Source organism: Camelus ferus, chromosome 10, assembly GCF_009834535.1.
Source record: "Camelus ferus isolate YT-003-E chromosome 10, BCGSAC_Cfer_1.0, whole genome shotgun sequence".
NCBI lineage: Eukaryota > Metazoa > Chordata > Mammalia > Artiodactyla > Camelidae > Camelus > Camelus ferus.
This window is the reverse complement of record NC_045705.1, coordinates 68,363,160-68,371,682: the sequence shown is the minus strand read 5'-3', so window position 1 is coordinate 68,371,682 and position 8,523 is coordinate 68,363,160. Positions and strand designations below refer to the sequence as shown.

The window sequence follows — 8,523 nt, the reverse complement described above, 5'->3', positions numbered from 1 at the left end:
CCATTTCATCCACTCCTCTGGAAGCGGGTGCTCATGGCGGGTGCTCTCCATCACCCCGATCTCAAGGGCAGAAGATGCCCCCGCCAGGCCACAGCACCCTGGCCCACAGAGCAGCAGCAGCAGCACCAAAACCAACGTCGGGGACCCTAGGATGTCGTGTTCCTCCAGCGCTTTGCCCCACGGCTGGGTGTGCTGTCCTATCACCTTCTAGTACATTCTACAGAGGTCAGCTGGGGGACCCACTCACCCACTTTGCAGGTGAAACCCTAGGCCACTGCTAATGGTAGACGTTTCCCACGGGGCCATGGCCCTGGTTACATTTCCACCCTGGGCCCCGGCTGAGAGCCTGGCACACAGTAGGGGCTCAGCAAAGGTTTGCTGAGTGAATCCAAGTCCAAACTAAAGAGCACAGACTTCGGAACCAGAGGAGCCTGAGTCCAAACCCTGACTCTTCCCCTTTCAGGCTGGGTGACCCGAGGGAAGTCACTTAACCTCTCTGGGTCTCAAGTTCCTAGTCTGCGAAGTGAAGGCCCTACTGTTAGTTCAGCAGGCCTTTGGTCAGGACGGAGGGAGACGGCGTTCGCAGTGCGTGCGGGGCGCGGAGGAGGCGCTCAGCAGACGTGCCGCAGCTGGCCCCGCCCCAGGCTCACCTGTGGGTGGCTGAGGCCCCACCCTCCTCGCAGCCCCAGCCCCCCACAGGTGACTCAGAGCCTCTGGGTGCCAGCCCTGGGAGCGTGGGAACTTCCTGCCACCCTGTTTGTCTTGGGCCGCTGGGGAGGGGCTGCCGCCCTCTGTCAGCTCCAGCGCACTCCTGCCAGGTCGCCCAGCGTGAAAGGGAGGAATTGTTCCCGTGACCTTTGCTTTCTTTGTCAAAGGTGATTTCGGCAAGTACCGCCCGCTTCCCTAAAGGCCAGGCCAGTCTCGCTTCCCACTGCCCCAGGGGCTGAAGGGACCACCTGTGCACCTGGGGAGGCAGGGGCACTGGGGGAACCTCAGCCTTGTCCCTGCCAGCATGTGTGAGGCCCCCCACTCTGTCCCACCCCTAAGCCAGCAGCCGGCTGGTGCTCCTTCCCTGTCTCCATACCCCCCACTACTCACCCGATCCCATTCCTTGGTGCCCCCCAGGACCCAGCCCAGGACCCAGCCCAGGGTCAGAGGCCAGGCGTTTTCAGATCAGTCAAGCTCCCCAGCCCAAGAGAGACACCCCCACCCACCCAGAGCAAGGCACCCTCTCCCCCTCCTGCTCCACCCCACCCTGCCCTGGGGAGGTGTTCCCAGTGCTGGTTTCTGGGGGTGGGCCACCGGTCTCTGCAGGGCTGGAAATGCTTTCTTCACAAGTTTTTATCACTCTGCCTCAGCCTCGTCTGCCCCCTGGTCCTGTGGCCAGCCCACCGCCTACGGCCCCCTTTCCCTGCTTTGGCATGGCTGGCGGCCCCACACTGTAGCCCCGCAGCCCCGGGGCCTTCAGCAGGTGGGCCAGGAGGCGGCGGCCACTGCAGGCAGCCCCGCCGGGGTTCAGGGCAGCCTCGGATCATGGAAGCTCTACTTCCGATTTTCCAGAAGATGCTGATCGTTCACGATCATTGTTCTTTCCTTCTGGGGCATGAAAAAGCAGGTTCAGCTCACAACCGGAAGAGCAGCAGGTCAAGGTTCCCAGAGTATGAAATGTCTGCCTCCGTCGGCAATGACATTCTCCCAGAGGCACTAAAAATAGATGCAGAACAGAAGCATCAAGTCCCTGAAGGCTGGAGAGGTAAGGGGCGCGCCTAGGGCAGGGGCACCGCCCGCAGGTTACGTGTGTGGCCATAAGGCAAGGCGAGGGTTTTACTCTTCTCTCTTCTCTCTTTTTTTTTTCTTAAGAGACAACAAGAAAGTGAACTTGAGAAGGGTCAGCGTGGAAGGACTTTGCTGCTTTCAAGTATGACCTTGCCATATGCAAAATTCAGACAGAAACAAAACCGGCAGCGGGATGTGTCCCCGGGCAGGTCCGGGCTTTGGCAGGACTCACCCCCACTTGGCCCAAGGAGGCAGGATGTTTGTTGTCCTTCCCAGCAGTAAGGGGCCGGTTACGGTCACCATGCCAGAGGCCGGCACACTCCAAGAGAACATTCGTGGTGACAGAAATTTTCTGTATTTGCTCTGTCAAACAGGGAGCCGCTGGCCGTGTGGAGATATTGAGCACTTGAAATATGATTATTGAGATTCAGCAACAGAATTATTCAGTTGATTTTAGTTCCATGGGTTTAAATAGCCGTATTTGAATGGTGGCTAGTGGCTACCATATTGGGCGGCATGATTTTAGGCTCTAGGGAAAGGAGAGCTGCAATCGGTTAGTAATGTCTACCAGGGACATGGGACGGAAGGTGAGATATGAATGCTGCATTACTGAATGATTGATGGATAGATGGATGATGAGTGGGTAGATGTGTGGACAGATGGATAGATGGTGGATGGATGATAGATGAATAATGAATGATGGATGGGTGGGTGGATGTGTGGATGGATGGATAGACGATGGATGGATGGATAGATGGATGATGAATGAATAATGAATGATGGATGGGTGAGTGGATTTGTGGATGGACGGATGGATGTGTGGATGGATGGATGGATGCACGCATACATGCATAAATGAATGAAAGGGCAACAAAACAAGGTTAGAAGTGAAGCAAAAGGTCATGACTAAGGAAGTGGGTGAGATAATGGTCTGCCTTTTTTTTTTTTTAACTATTTTTCAGGTTTATCCAAAAAACAGGCCATGCAAAAAATTCTTTGAGGCTTTTGTCTTTGAAGAGATAAGTGAATGGTAAGCCGTGTGTGTATCCAGGAAGCCCCAGGCCGTGCCAGGGCCTGCTTCCCTCTCTCCCCCTCTGCTGCCACCACCCCCGCCTCCGGGCTGGGTCGCTGAGCCCCTCCCCATGCCGCTTTCCCATGGGAAGCTGAGACACAATAGCAGTTTCTTCTGAATGGAGCTCTCCCCTGAGCCAAAGTGTAAACAGGAGCCAGGGAAGAGCCGGCGGTGTGTAGCTGCTCGGTGTGATTACATAATCAGGACATACCTGGGAGAGGCGCCGAGCCAGGGGATTTTAACAGGGGTGGGAGGGGGCGGGGCACGCCCAGCGCAGGAATGGCTGTGCAGGTACCTGGCCTGGCTGGGAGCCGGAGCCAGGCTGTCCGGGAGGAAGGAAATTCGAGTGTCACTTTCCGAGGGCGTTCTTACAGCAAGATGGGCCCGTGCTTGACTGTTATGTTTAATCTTCATGACAGCATTAAGGGTGGGTAGTTATGTCCCCTTTTCGAGATGAAAGGAATAGAAATGGGACACAGAGACATGCAGTCTCCAACTGGTCACACGGCTGCTGTGTGCAGAGCTGGGATGTGAGCCTAGTTAACCAAGCTGGACCACTTCCCACCTCCTCTTCCTCTCCATCTCCCCCTCCCACCTTCTGTTAAATCTCACGTCCATTTATCCTTTCCATTTTCCATCCAGCCCCCCACCTGCTCAGTCCCGGGCGCTTTCTCCCTTCCCTCAGGGCTGGACCTGCGCAGGGGAGAGGCCAGGGGAAGAGCAGGCAGCCGCTGCCGGCAGAAGGATCAGTTTCTGACGAGGCACTGAGAGCGTCGGGCCCACCTGTGATAGGAATTTTATGACTCCTTGTGTTGGGTTCTTTCTGCAGATGCAGGACCCGGAAGGAACTTAACATAGCTTCTCGCTTCATCTGCGAGGCAACTCCCCCGTCAGGATTGCTCTCCCTGCAGCATAAGAGGAGCCTGAGGGCCACAGAACCTCAGGAGCCTCGTCCTTGAGACTTGGGGGGTCGGCGAAGGCTTCCCAGAGGGGCGGCCTGAGTGGGCTTAAGCAGGGCACCCAGGAGTTCCTCGAGTGGCGGAGGAAAGGTGGGTGCATTTCTGGCCCCGAGCCGGGTGATGGAAGGGGAGGTGTGGGAGGGTGGGGTCTGCCGTGGCCCAGTTGCCTCACCAGACCCGGAGCTCCCGGGGTGGGACTTGGGGATGACCCAGGGCAGAGCCTGTCTTGGCCAAAGACAGCTGGCCCAGAGCAGGGCCCTTAGCCCTCGAGCTTGGCTGAGCCCTACCAGCCCCTCTCTGAATGCACTTGGACAAGCATCTCCCCTCTTGGACGGTCAGCTGCTCCGTGTGTAAGGTGGGGACAGCGGGCAGATTCCGTGCGAGCACACGTTGATGCCGGATGGGCCCTGGGGAGCCCGGAGACGTGTGCCCACCTCCAGAGGGGCTGCACAGACAGCCGGGAGCCCAGCCTTGTGCCTGGACAGCACTGCTACCTGGACCATCTGGGGCTCCTGGGTCCAAACAAGGAATGCCCCCAGGGTGGGCTCAAGGATGCAAGTCACATCACAACGGAGGCTCCCTCTCCTGCCGTGCCCGGGGGGCGGCCGAGCCCACGCTGCCACTGCATAAGGACCACCGCTGCCACCACAGCCCCGTCATGTTGCCACATAAATGGAGCTGCTATTTACCTCCTTGGGGAAGGGACCGGCCTGTCTGAGGGGGCGGCAGAGATGAGCTCAGAGGCCCTGGGCTCTGACTTTGGTTATGCTCCGTGTATGCACGCATCCTGGGCCTAGCGGCTGGGCTCAGGTGTAGGCAACGGGAAACAAGGTCCTGGAAGCTCAGACCACGTGCCTTTGGGTTGCCCACTTGGTTGGCAGCAGCCAGCCTTGGCCGGGGGAGGCAGGGCTTCCTCTGCCAGCAGCAGGAGGTCCTGCCCGGGTCACATCTGGGTGGCAGGCATCTAATGCCCACCCGCCATGGCTGCAAGGTTCTGCCTGCCGCTGGTGCCGCTAAGCTGCGCTAGGTGAACAGATGGCCTTCTGCACAGGGTGGTATGGGGCTCTGAGACTAGAGGAGCAGGCCCTGGGTACGCCCTGGGGTCAGTAGTCTTTGTCTCCTAGGGCACAAAATTTTTTTTTTTTTTTTACTGTAGTATAGTCAATTTACAGTGTTGTGTCAATTTCTGGGGTACAGCATATTTCAGTCTTACGTGTACATGCATATGTTCGTTTCCATATTCTTTTTCACTATAGGTCACTACAAGATATTGAATATAGTTCCCTGAGCTGCACAGTAGGACCTTGTTGTTTACCTATCATATATATAGCAGTTAGTATCTGCAAATCTCAAACTCCTGATTTATCCCTCCCCTCCACCTTTCCCCCTTGGTAACCATAAGTTTGTTTTCTATGTGTGAGTCCGTTTGTGTTTTGTAAATAAGTCCATTTGTGTCTTCTTTTTTAATTCTACATATGAGTGATATCATATGGTATTTCTCTTTCTGGCTTACTTCACTTAGAATGACGATCTCCGGGTCCATCCATGTTGCTGCAAATGGCATTATTTTATTCTTTGTTATGGCTGAGTAGTATTCCATTGTATAAATATACTGCATCTTGTTTATCCAGTCATCTGTTGATGGGCATTTAGGTTGTTTCCATGTCTTGGCTGTTGTTAACAGTGCGGCTATGAACATTGGGGTGCATGTGTCTTTTCCTGTTAGAGTTTCCTTTGGATATATGCAGGTAGGAATGTAGTTGGTGGAGCCATTCTGGAAAACAGTATGGAGATTCCTCAAAACACTAAAAATAGACTTACCATATGATCCAGCAACCCCACTTCCGGACACATATTCAGAGGGAACGCTAATTGGAAAAGATACAAACTTTAATTAAGAACCTACTACGTGCAGCTCCCTGTGCCCTCCCCCATGTGGGGACATAACCTGGAGACTGTCTCCAGCAGTCTTCTGCCTACAAATCCAAGACAGGTCTCACCAGACACAGAATCTGCCAGTGCCTTGATCTTGGACTTCCCAGCACCCAGAACTATAAGAAATAAATGTTTGCTGTTCAAGCAAAATAACAAAACAAACAAACAGAAAACCTACTATGTGCAGAAAACCTTATCTTTAACTCCCAGAACAATCTCCGTCTTCATATTCTTGTTTTAAGCAGGAAGAAACGGAGAAGCGAATAACTGACCCAAGACCACACAGCTAACGAGATAATGGAGTTAGGATCTGAACCCACGTCTGTCTGGCCATGAGTAGTTATTTCTGAGGAGGCCTGGAATGAGGGCTAGGGGAAGTCTGGATGGAGAGATGGATTGAAAGTTTTGGAGATGAGAGGGTGGATGGGTCCCTTCTGATCTAACTCTATGTGCAAACGAGACTTTCTCAAACACCCAACACTCACCCCAAGCTGAGGTCCAGCTCTGTGGTTTGGGTGCTGTCAGAGTCACCTTATGGAGCTAGTGTCCCCGCTACTGTGCCAACAACCCTGGGGCACGTGGAAGGTGTGTCAGCAGTCATTCCCTCCTAACTAGAGAAGCTGGAGGGAGAGCCCTGGGCTGGAGACAGGACCCTCAAACATCCCCTGCCTTGACACTGACCTGATATGTGTCCCTGGAGGGCACAGCCCACCTTGGAGACTGCCGCAGGTGGGCAATCAGACAGGAGGGAAAACACAGGCAGGTACAGGTGGAGTCGTTCTGTGGTAGCCGGTGGAGCCCTGAGGCCCTCCAGACAGTCCCTGGTGCTCCTCAGAGGTGACGGCGCTCCAGAGACACCCACTGGGACCACCTCCAGGGGCTCATCCAGCTTCAGCAAGACTGAGATTCTGGCCAAGAAAGCCAAGTCACCGCAGCCTTCAATGCACACCTGGCTGGACAGGGAGAAGGCACTTGGATTGTCTAGGCTCCTAATCTCACCAGGTCAAAGGTGTCCCCTTGGACCTGCACGAAGCCAAGGTCAGCCTCTCCCATCTCTACCTGGAGCCCAGTTTGGAAGCCGGAGTGGGTTAGGAGCTGGGCGATTTTTATGGGGCAGGAGACTGGAAGGTCCTGGGCCTGGCAGGGAGGGGTCTGAGGAAGAGCGGAAGGGGTTTGGGAGCCGTGATGCACCACACATGCGCCAGAGTTGGGGGGCAGGGGAAAGGCAGCAGTGGGAGCAGAGACCCTGCACGGGCTGAGGGACCAAGGGGCCCTTCAGAGACAGCCCTTGTCCCCTTCTGGGCTCTCCGTGGCCTTGGCAGGGTAAATACCTAGAGCTGACCTCCTGCTGTGATGCAGCCACCATCTCAAGGTCACCGTGGGGCCCAAGCCCCTCCCTCTGATACCCAAACTGAGGGGCTGGGCCTGGGGGGAGAGGGAGGAGCGAGGTGGGAGTCTGGGGCTCACTGTTCCCAGCACACCCTGCCTGGGCCGCCTGCCCCCCACAGATCAGCTGTCAATCCGTCCCCCGGGAGGCAGAGCGCAGGCCCCAGACCTTGTCAATCTGCGGGAACATCGCAGCCTGAACCCGAGCGTTCCCACGCTGCATCAGCCTCCAAGGAGGGACCCCGGCGGCAGGATCCCCACCTGTCACAGGCCTGGGGCTCCAGCGCCTCCCGACACCCTGTGTGTCCATTGCACCAGTCAGCCAACCGAGCCCACCCAAGACTGTCACCACTGCCCAATCACGGAGCCCATGGGGCTGTTTCCCGGGCTCCTCGCTGGCTCTCTGAGGGCGGGGAGGGGCTACCACCAAGGCTCAGGGAGCAGACCCTCTGCGGGCTGCTCCTCTGGAGATTCGAATGCTTCTGGAAGCCTCTCATGTAGGCTAAGGCGGCACCGCTCAGGGTACCGCTCTGCCCCATCTGGGCATTCCCCTTGCCCTGACCAGGGACCTGAAATTCCCTGAGGGCTGTTTGAGGCCCCAGTTTTTAGATACACTCTTTCCAGCTGGCCAAGAGATGGAAAACAAAGGCATTCTACAGGTGAGGAAACTGGGCTCAGAGAAGTTAAGTGACTTGCCTGAGGTCACAGAGCGAGGAAGTGGAAAAACTGAGATTTCAGCCCAGAAGTGAGTCTTGCACACAGTAGATGCTGAAAGAATGAATGAAGACCGCAGCGTCCACGCTCTTGACCCCTGCTCTCTGCTGTCTGTGTCTGGATGACAGCCTGGGGGCCCGGCTCTTGCTGAAGCACCTCCTGTGACGGGGTGCTCGCTACTCACAGGCACCCGCTCTCTTCTGGACCCCTGACTGCTGACGTTTCACCCCCCACCCCCCGCCACAGGTCTGGGTTCTGCCCACAGCTCCCACAGGTAAGTCCTGTCCTCTCCCGCCTCGGCCCCGGGACCAAGCTCCCCGAGCTCCCTGACCCCAACATTTCCCAGATCCCTTTTGCACCTGCTGGCTGCCCAACTCTGACCTTTCTGAGCCTCTCCCCTGGCCCCATGAGCTGACTCTCTATACACTGGTTCCCCACTGGTCTCTGGTCAGCCCTGGGTCATCCAGCTTTGAACCTGAGGTCTGGGAAGTCCCCTCTGCCCCGGCATCTCATTTTTCCCAGTCCTCTGCACTCAGCCAGCATGGCTGGGCCCTGGGGCCCTCTCTGCCCTCCCATCTCACTTCCTGGGCAAAATGAGGGGGCCCCTATCCCCTTCCTCCCCAGGGGCCGGCAGCCTGAGGAGACACCCCACTGCAATTTTGTTGTAACTGCATGGGATCC

The 8,523-nt window shown here is 56.3% G+C and overlaps 1 long non-coding RNA gene across 4 annotated transcripts; it reads left to right on the top strand.

Moving 5' to 3' along the window:
* Positions 1–738: 738 nt before the first annotated feature.
* LOC116666536 lies at positions 739–5,161 on the top strand. Of its 4 annotated transcripts, none has more exons than XR_004323464.1 (4): positions 739–875; positions 1,613–1,753; positions 2,739–2,806; positions 3,678–5,161. It is a non-coding gene; the product is annotated as an uncharacterized LOC116666536 (long non-coding RNA). The 4 variants fall into 4 exon arrangements; XR_004323463.1 differs by having other exon boundaries at positions 744–875; positions 1,616–1,753; XR_004323465.1 differs by lacking the exon at positions 739–875 and adding an exon at positions 1,861–1,918 and having other exon boundaries at positions 909–1,753.
* The last annotated feature ends 3,362 nt before the right edge of the window (positions 5,162–8,523 follow it).